Source organism: Oncorhynchus nerka, linkage group LG24 (genome assembly GCF_034236695.1).
Source record: "Oncorhynchus nerka isolate Pitt River linkage group LG24, Oner_Uvic_2.0, whole genome shotgun sequence".
In the NCBI taxonomy this organism is placed as follows: domain Eukaryota; kingdom Metazoa; phylum Chordata; class Actinopteri; order Salmoniformes; family Salmonidae; genus Oncorhynchus; species Oncorhynchus nerka.
This window is the reverse complement of record NC_088419.1, coordinates 71,440,575-71,451,126: the sequence shown is the minus strand read 5'-3', so window position 1 is coordinate 71,451,126 and position 10,552 is coordinate 71,440,575. Positions and strand designations below refer to the sequence as shown.

Here is a 10,552-nt window from a genome sequence, read left to right as displayed (position 1 = left end):
TAAAAAAGTGAGGGAATGGGGTGTCACACTTAATGGTTGTGTTTGAGAGCATCAAAACTGTAATATATCATGGGTAAATTGTGACTCACTGACGGATCGACAAATAATGAGTAGTTGATGCAAGGTGATTTGTAGATCAGTCAGTCGGCAGCCGCCTGCATCGTCGGCTGAGCTGTAGTCAATGAATAGCATTCTCATGTAGGTGTTCCTTTTGTCCAAGTGGGAAAAGGCCGTGTGGAGTGCAATAGAGATTGCATCATCCATGGATCTGTTGGGATGGAATGCAAATTGGAGTGGGTCTAGGGTTTCTATTGCATCATCCGTGGATCTGTAGTGGCGGAATGCAAATTGGATACTCGGAGTACACGTCCTGGTAATCTGTCTGGCCTGCGGCCTTGTGAATGTTGACCTGTTTAAAGGTCTTAGTCACATTGGCTACGGAGAGCGTGATCACACAGTCGTCCAGCACAGCTGATGCTTTCGCATGCTTCAGTGTTGCTTGCCTCGAAGCAGGCATAGAAGTAATTTAGCTCGTCTGGTTGGCTCGTGTCACTGGGTAGATCACGGCTGTGCTTCTCTTTCTAGTCTGTAATAGTTTGCAAGCCCTGCCACATCCTACGAGTGTCGGAGCCAGTATAGTACAATTCAATCTTAGTCCTGTATTGATGCTTTGCTGGTTTGGTGGTTCGTCTGAGGGCATTGCGGGATTTCTTATACAGGTCCGGGTTAGCGTCCCGCTCCTTGAAAGCTGCAGCTCTACCCTTTAGCTCAGTGCAGATGTTGCTTGTAATCCATGGCTTCTATGTTGTCTTGGCTGTGTGCTTATAGCTGTTATCATTTTGGAAGGTGAACCTTCACCCCAGTCTGAGGTCCTGAGCACTCTGGAGCAGATTTTCATCAAGGATCTCTCTGTAGTTTGCTCCGTTCATCTTTCCCTCGATCCTGACTAGTCTCCCAGTCACCGTCACTGAAAAATATCCCCACAGCATGATGTTGCCACCACCATGCTTCACTGTAGGATGGTGCCAGGTTTCCTCCAAATGTGACACTTGGCATTCAGGCCAAAGAGTTCAATTAGATCAGAGGATCTTGTTTCTCATGGTCTGAGAGTCCTTTATGTGCTTTCTGGCAAACTCCAAGCGGTCTATCATGTGCCTTTTACTGAGGAGTGGCTTCCGTCTGGCCACTCTACCATAAAGGCCTATTGGTGGAGTGCTGCAGAGATGGTTGTCCTTCTGGAAGGTTCTCCAATCTCCACAGAGGAATTCTGGAGCTCTGTCAGAGAAACCATCGGGTTGTTGGTCACCTCCTTGACCAAGGCCCTTCTCCCCCAATTGCTCAGTTTGCCCGGGCGGCCAGTTCTAGGAAAATTCTTAGTGATTCCAAACTTCTTCCATTTAGGAATGATGGAGGCCACAGTGTTCTTGGAGACCTTCAATGCTGCAGAAATGTTTTGGTACCTTTCCCCAGATCTGTGCCTCGACACAATCCTCATGGCTTGGTTTTTGCTCTGACATTCACTGTCAACTGTGGGACCTTACACAGACAGGTGTCGGACTTTTCAAATCATGTCCAATCAAATTAATCTACCACAGGTGGACTCCAATCGAGTTGTAGAAACATCTCAAGGATGATCAATGGAAACAGGATGCACCTGAGCTCAATTTCAAGTCTCATAGCAAAGGGTCTGAATACTTATGTAAATAAGGTATTTCTGTTTTTTATTTTTAATACATTTTCAAAACTTCTACAAACCTGTTTTTTCTTTGTCATTATGGGGTATTGTGTGTAGATTGATGATTTTTAATATTGAATCAGTTTTCGAATAAGGCTGTAACGTAACAAAATGTGGAAAAAGTGAAGGGGTCTGAGTACTTTCCGAATGCACTGTACAGTCACATCTGGAATTATTTCCTCCCTTGATAAAGTTTAGCAAAAAATACTGAGCTGTAGGCCTTTTGTATACAATTTGTTGTGGGGAATTAAATTATTTTATAGTAAAACAATTGCTCAGAGAAATACATTGGATTTAACAAGTTAAAAATAAAAAAAAATAAAAAAGATAGGTGTCAAAATTGTTGGCACCCCTAATGATTATCATAAATACATTTAATAAAATGTACTCTGCATTAACATTCTACAGTGGCAAGAAAAAGTATGTGAACCCTTTGGAATTATCTTGATTTCTGCATAAATTGCTCATAACATTTGTTCTGATCTTCATCTAAGTCGCAACAATAGACAAATGCAGTCAGCTTAAACTAATAACACACAAATTATTGTATTTTTCTTGTCTATATTGAATATATAATTTAAACATTCACAATGTAGGTTGGAAAAAGTATGTGAACCCCTAGGCTAATGATTTCTTCAAAAGCTATTTGGAGTCAGGAGTCAACAGAAGAAAATAAGCCTTCTGGAGTGGCCCAGTCAGAGTCCTGACTTCAACCCAATTGAGATGCTGTGGCATGATCTCAAGAGAGAGGTTCACACCAGACATTCCAAGAATATTGCTGAACTGAAACAGTTTTGTAAAGCGGAATGGTCCAAAATTCCTCCTGACCGTTGTGCAGGTCTGATCACAACTGCTGAAAACGTTTGGTTGATGTTATTGCTGCCAAAGGAGGGTCAACCAGTTATTAAATCCAAGGGTTCACATACTTTTCCCACCCTGCACTGTGAATGTTTACACGGTGTGTTCAATAAAGACATTAAAACGTATAATTGTTTGTGTGTTATTAGTTTAAGCAGACCGTGTTTGTCTATTGTTGTGACTTACTGTAGATGAAGATCAGATCAAATTGTATGACCAATTTATGCAGAAGTTCAACTTTTCTTGCCACCGTATTTAAAAAAAGTATTCTCAGTTTAAGGAACTGTGGCCTTTCCTGGCTTCTTGTTTCACTGGGGTATAAAATTAATTGTTCTCGATATTTTCTTAGTCACACACACACCCATTTTAACTTGTCTCGACCAAACCTTATTAGACTGATGTTTATCATTCTAATTCATTATACATGTTAAAGAATCTAATAATTACTAATAGTTACGTTTGTCTAATTATTCATTATATATGTTACATAATGTCATAATTGCGTTTCAGGGTGTAATTCTTTAGTCATTACCTTTAAACATATAAATTCCCTTATCAACATGTAAAATCCATTTGTCATCCATCACCGTGGGGAAAGGCAAAGAACTCAGAAAATGAAAAGAGACAAATATACCAATTGCACACTATTATGGTAACAATTAAAACCACTGAAACAGTGATAAACTTGCCTGGTAGAGGACCCAAGTCTATCTTGTTTTTGTGTAAAGATCAGTATTTGTATTATCTATTTTATACAGTATTTTTTTCTTACCTTTATCAAAGGTGCCAATAATTTTGGATGTGACTACAATACATTGCATTGCCATAGTCAAATATGGGTAGGAAGGTGTCTTGTACAAGTCTTTTCTCAATGTAATATGAGGGAAGGGTCAATGCCGCGTTGGTTCTTTTTTATTTAATTCCATTTTCCTCCAAGTGTTGCTGAATCTCCCTTCTACTTAATTTAATATGAGAAACAAGACCCCCCCCCCCAAAAAAAATTATAGTTGGACTTTTAGTTGCTTCAAAGACAGTTTATCATCTAACCATTGTGCATGCTGCAAGTCTTGCAGTCACTTGACAAAAAAGTCATTGTCCAACTGCCCACATAACTGAAAATAACTGCTCAGTTGTCATAAACCTTAGTCAACTCAGATAAATGTCAAATTTCACTCACATCTTATAATATACAATTATTTCAACTTCCAAATGTATGTTTTATCTCAAATGGACCACCCCACATAGGTAACAACAACTAATGACAGATTTAATTTGTAACCCTAATGTACAGCAGTCAAGTTCTGAAACTTTGGCAACAACTTGTTTTTCATCACAGAGTCAAATGATGATGAAGAACAGCAGACGATTTAATCCTTATCAGGACATGACACAACTTCCTGTTTCTCAAGAATCTGAGAGAAAGAATAAAGGAGGAAGAAGGTGATCTCAAATAAAATAAAATGTTATTTGTCACATGCGCTGAATACAACAGGTGTAGTAGACCTTACAGTGACATGCTTACATACAAGCTCTTAACCAACAATACAGTTTTAAGAAAAATAAGTGTTAAGTAAAAAAATAGATAAATAAATAAGTGTAAATAAAAATAAATAAAGAGCAGCAATTAAATAACAGTAGCGAGCCTCTATCCAGGGACTACCGGTACAGAGTCAATGTGCGGTGGCACAGGTTAGTTGAGGTAATTGAGATAATACAGTGGGGAGAACAAGTATTTGATACACTGCCGATTTTGCAGGTTTTCCTACTTACAAAGCATGTAGAGGTCTGTCATTTTTTATCATAGGTACACTTCAACCGTGAGAGACGGAATCTAAAACAAAAATCCAGAAAATCACATTGTATGATTTTTAAGTTATCAATTAGCATTTTATTGCATGACATAAGTATTTGATCACCTACCAACCAGTAAGAATTCCGGCTCTCACAGACCTGCTAGTTTTTCTTTAAGAAGCCCTCCTGTTCTCCACTCATTACCTGTATTAACTGCACCTGTTTGAACTCGTTACCTGTATAAAAGACACCTGTCCACACACTCAATCAAACAGACTCCAACCTCTCCACAATGGCCATGACCATCGGGTAGTGTAAGGACATCAGGGATAAAATTGTAGACCGGCATAAGGCTGGGATGGGCTACAGGACAATAGGCAAGCAGCTTGGTGAGAAGGCAACAACTTGTTGGCGCAATTATTAGAAAATGGAAGACGTTGGGGTGTTTACAGACCTCTACATCCTTTGTAAGTAGGAAAACCTGCAAAATCAGCAGTGTATCAAATACTTGTTCTCCCCACTGTATGTACACTACTGTTCAAAAGTTTGAGATCAATTAGAAATGTCCTTGTTTTTGAAAGAAAAGCACATTTTTGTCCATCAAAATAGCATCAAATTGATCAGAAATACAGTGTAGACATTGTTAATGTTGTAAATGACTATTGTAGGTGGAAGCAGCTGATTGTTTATGGAATATCTACATAGGTGTACAGAAGCCCATTAAGAAAATTATGTTCTCAATGTTCTTAAACTGAACTTCAATTAAAGTACTGGTTGAATGAAACAGACAGAGTCCCAGCCTACAATAGCCAACATGTTTATTCACGAGAGCTAAAATATCATACCATGTACATAGCCTTTTATACCTCACATTTGGTCATATAAATGCCCCTCCTCTCTAACACTGTCAATGCTGTTTACACGTTTTCTCCAACACATACATATATTTAATTTGTAACCCTAATGTACAGCAGTCAAGTTCTGAAACTTTGGCAACAACTTGTTTTTCATCACAGAGTCAAATGATGACGAAGAACAGCAGACGATTTAATCCTTATCAGGACATGACAAGACTTCTTGTTTCTCAAGAATCTGATAGAAAGAGTAAAAGAGGAAGAATGTGATCTATATAAACCCAGTGATGTCTAGATAGAGGTATTGCTCCTGAATCACACTCTGAAACCCCTCTTCAGTTCATCGCCTGATTTTGAATCCAACCAGGTGAGTAAGTCTTCTTCTAATTGTCCAATTCATCCAGATGTGTTATCTTTATTAATCCTCTCTGTCCCATTTTCCCTCTCTATGCATATCTGCTTTTTACACTTGAATACTTGATTACAGTAGTTTAAAAGTGTCAGTTCACAGATCACAACAATCACATTTTTGTTAGTGTACTGTTCATCAAATAATTATTATGTTTCTCACAGCTGCAGCAATGGGAAATACAGGTACCCACATTGCCAATGCAACAGACGACAACATTAAGATTTTCTGCAAAAAGTCAAAGTTGGAACTCCAAGACACCACTGTTGCAATTGGTGGAGAAATCCTTATAGGGCTCATGGACACCCATGCCAAAGCTACAACAGCATCAACGTTGAACTTCGCTCGCAGTAAAGACGTTTCCATCCAATTCATCCCAGCGAGAGACTACATCGACTGCCCTGCCTTCGAGGTCATGTTTGTCACTGGAAAAACAGACAATGGATATCTCTTCCAAAACTACAAGGCGGTTAATGTAATTGAACAGCCTAGATCCTTCATCATCACCGCTAACAAAGCCATCAAGTATGCCAAGTCAGGAGAGATCTGGGTGGATGACCAGGGAAAAGATCACAAGCCTAAAACAGCATTTGACGTTTCTACTCAAATTAAACCAATAACAGAAGATAAGGAAGTACAGATGTCTGAAAAATAATATCTATTCTGCAATCCAAGCCAGAGATTTGCTCCAAAACCTAAATTTGTAAACATTTGTCAAATGAATTTTTCAGTTGCATGTGTAATTTGGGAAAATATATGCTTAATAAACACTATCAAGATGATCTTGCATTCTTGATAGTGTCTGTGATATTGTCACCACTTGAAATTCTAGCTAATAAAAACATTTATGATAAATGTGTGTAAATGTGTTACTCTTAATAATGTATGTCCAACAGGAAATACAGTGCATTCGGGAATGTATTTAGACCCCTTGACTTTTTCCACGTTGTGTTACATTGCAGCCTTATTCCCCTCATCAATCTACACACAATACCCCATAATGACAAAGCAAAAAAAGGTTTTGACCCAGATGCAGACACAGGAGGCGGATGGTTCAGTTCTCAGATAATTTATTATAACACGGGGCAGGCAAAGGACAGGCAGAGGTTTGTAACCAGGTCCGACAGGTACAGGACGGAAGACAGCTCAGGGTCAGGGCAGGCAGAAGTTCATAAACCAGGTCAGAATCAGGCAGGTACAGAACGGCAGGCATGCTCAGGGTCAGGGCAGGCAGAAAGATCAGAACCAAAATGAAACAAGACGAAATGGCAACAGACAAACAGAAATCAGGAGACAAAGGGCTGTAAGACAGAAGTTTAATCCTAGACATGTGAAAGTTGGGATGTATACGGAGGGTGCGGGGCAACAGAAGATGAACAGCAGAGGGGCTAAGAATCTTAGAGATTTGGAAAAGGCAAATAAAATGGGGGGAAAGTTTATGGGAATCCACCCGGAGGAGCAGATCCCGACTGGACAGCCATAGCCTCTGCCCGAGACGATAGTGGAGTGCAGGGGTCCGGTGGCGGTCCGCCTGTCGCAGATACCTGGTGGTGGTCTTGAGAAGAGGGGTGGTGTTGCTATCTGATGGAGGGAGACCAGTAACGAAGTCCAGGGATATATAAAGACCAGGGGCATTGAGGAACAGGTGGCAGACGGAGCTTGCTGCAGTCTTATTCTGAGCACACACAGTGCTGACGGCGACGAACACGGAGACATCAGGAACTATGGTGGGCCACCAAAAACGTTGTCATGAGAGGCCAGGGTCCGACGGGAGCCAGGCAAGTCTGGAGGAACGAGCCCATTCCAGGACCGGGGAACAGGGCAGAGTCCAGGACAAACATCCGGTTAGCCACCCCCCCACCCAGGGAACGCTGCGCCTCACAGACCTGGTTCTCTATACCCCAGATGAACGCAGCCGATAGACAAGAGGTAGGGAGGGTGGTCTCTGGGTCCAACGGTGTAGCAGCGGGGCTATAGAGGTGTGAGAGCGCATCCGGCTTCACATTCTTGGACCCCGGACGGTAGGACAGTTGAACTGAGTGAATAGTGTCGTGGAAATAGTTCTTAAAAATATATCTTAAACACTGGAGTTTGTGAGTTCAGAATAGGCTTTATTTCAAAGTAACAAGCCGAGCTGTTCCGCGGGCAACTGCCGGTCCCAGACTCGGAGATCTCTTTATATACAGTTTCAGTTTGACACATCATACATAGTCACTCCTCTTTATGTAAATGACCAAAACCTTTTGGCTTTCTGCCACTATTGTTTCCTAGTCTTACTTCTAATTTATCTAAGCCCATCGTTTCTTGGTTTCCCCTCCTCTTATTAGTACATACTCCAGGACGTAGATTTTATTGGTGGCGTGACCATAGTAATGATACAAAAAATAATACACATATACACACATAATTTTTTATTTATTTATTTTTTATTTCACCTTTATTTAACCAGGTAGGCAAGTTGAGAACAAGTTCTCATTTACAATTGCGACCTGGCCAAGATAAAGCAAAGCAGTTCGACAGATACAACGACACAGAGTTACACATGGAGTAAAACAAACATACAGTCAATAATACAGTATAAACAAGTCTATATACAATGTGAGCAAATGAGGAGAGAAGGGAGGTAAAGGCAAAAAAGGCCATGGTGGCAAAGTAAATACAATATAGCAAGTAAAACACTGGAATGGTAGTTTTGCAATGGAAGAATGTGCAAAGTAGAAATAAAAATAATGGGGTGCAAAGGAGCAAAATAAATAAATTAATTAAATAGAGTTGGGAAAGAGGTAGTTGTTTGGGCTAAATTATAGGTGGGCTATGTACAGGTGCAGTAATCTGTAAGATGCTCTGACAGTTGGTGCTTAAAGCTAGTGAGGGAGATAAGTGTTTCCAGTTTCAGAGATTTTTGTAGTTCGTTCCAGTCATTGGCAGCAGAGAACTGGAAGGAGAGGCGGCCAAAGAAAGAATTGGTTTTGGGGGTGACTAGAGAGATATACCTGCTGGAGCGTGTGCTACAGGTGGGAGATGCTAAGGTGACCAGCGAGCTGAGATAAGGGGGGACTTTACCTAGCAGGGTCTTGTAGATGACATGGAGCTAGTGGGTTTGGCGACGAGTATGAAGCGAGGGCCAGCCAACGAGAGCGTACAGGTCGCAATGGTGGGTAGTATATGGGGCTTTGGTGACAAAACGGATTGCACTGTGATAAACTGCATCCAATTTGTTGAGTAGGGTATTGGAGGCTATTTTGTAAATGACATCGCCAAAGTCGAGGATTGGTAGGATGGTCAGTTTTACAAGGGTATGTTTGGCAGCATGAGTGAAGGATGCTTTGTTGCGAAATAGGAAGCCAATTCTAGATTTAATTTTGGATTGGAGATGTTTGATATGGGTCTGGAAGGAGAGTTTACAGTCTAACCAGACACCTAAGTATTTGTAGTTGTCCACGTATTCTAAGTCAGAGCCGTCCAGAGTAGTGATGTTGGACAGGCGGGTAGGTGCAGGTAGCGATCGGTTGAAGAGCATGCATTTAGTTTTACTTGTATTTAAGAGCAATTGGAGGCCACGGAAGGAGAGTCGTATGGCATTGAAGCTTGCCTGGAGGGTTGTTAACACAGTGTCCAAAGAAGGGCCGGAAGTATACAGAATGGTGTCGTCTGCGTAGAGGTGGATCAGAGACTCACCAGCAGCAAGAGCGACCTCATTGATGTATATAGAGAAGAGAGTCGGTCCAAGAATTGAACCCTGTGGCACCCCCATAGAGACTGCCAGAGGTCCGGACAGCAGACCCTCCGATTTGACACACTGAAATCTATCAGAGAAGTAGTTGGTGAACCAGGCGAGGCAATCATTTGAGAAACCAAGGCTGTCGAGTCTGCCGATGAGGATGTGGTGATTGACAGAGTCGAAGGCCTTGGCCAGATCAATGAATACGGCTGCACAGTAATGTTTCTTATCGATGGCGGTTAAGATATCGTTTAGGACCTTGAGCGTGGCTGAGATGCACCCATGACCAGCTCTGAAACCAGATTGCATAGCAGAGAAGGTATGGTGAGATTCGAAATGGTCGGTAATCTGTTTGTTGACTTGGCTTTCGAAGACCTTAGAAAGGCATGGTAGGATAGATATAGGTCTATAGCAGTTTGGGTCAAGAGTGTCCCCCCCTTTGAAGAGGGGATGACCGCAGCTGCTTTCCAATCTTTGGGAATCTCAGACGACACGAAAGAGAGGTTGAACAGGCTAGTCAGATCATTTTAGAAAGAAAGGGTCCAGATTGTCTAGCCCGGCTGATTTGTAGGGGTCCAGATTTTTCAGCTCTTTCAGAACATCAGCTGAACGGATTTGGGAGAAGGAGAAATGGGGAAGGCTTGGGCGAGTTGCTGTTGGGGGTGCAGTGCTGTTGACCGGGGTAGGAGTAGCCAGGTGGAAAGCATGGCCAGCCGTAGAAAAATGCTTATTGAAATTCTCAATTATGGTGGATTTATCAGTGGTGACAGTGTTTCCTATCTTCAGTGCAGTGGGCAGCTGGGAGGAGGTGTTCTTATTCTCCGTGGACTTTACAGTGTCCCAGAACTTTTTTGAGTTAGTGTTGCAGGAAGCAAATTTCTGCTTGAAAAAGCTAGCCTTGGCTTTTCTAACTGCCTGTGTATAACGGTTTCTAGCTTCCCTGAACAGCTGCATATCACGGGGGCTGTTCGATGCTAATGCAGAACGCCATAGGATGTTTTTGTGTTGGTTAAGGGCAGTCAGGTCTGGGGAGAACCATGGGCTATATCTGTTCCTGGTTCTAAATTTCTTGAATGGGGCATGTTTATTTAAGATGGTTAGGAAGGCATTTTTTTTAAATATCCAGGCATCCTCTACTGACGGGATGAGATCAATATCCTTCCAGGATACCCCGGCCAGGTCGA

At 41.6% G+C, this 10,552-nt stretch overlaps 1 long non-coding RNA gene across 1 annotated transcript; it reads left to right on the top strand.

The window, feature by feature from the left end:
- Positions 1-5,373: 5,373 nt before the first annotated feature.
- On the top strand, positions 5,374-6,502 carry LOC135564408 (uncharacterized). The gene is made up of 2 exons (XR_010460995.1): positions 5,374-5,605; positions 5,812-6,502. It is a non-coding gene; the product is annotated as an uncharacterized LOC135564408 (long non-coding RNA).
- The last annotated feature ends 4,050 nt before the right edge of the window (positions 6,503-10,552 follow it).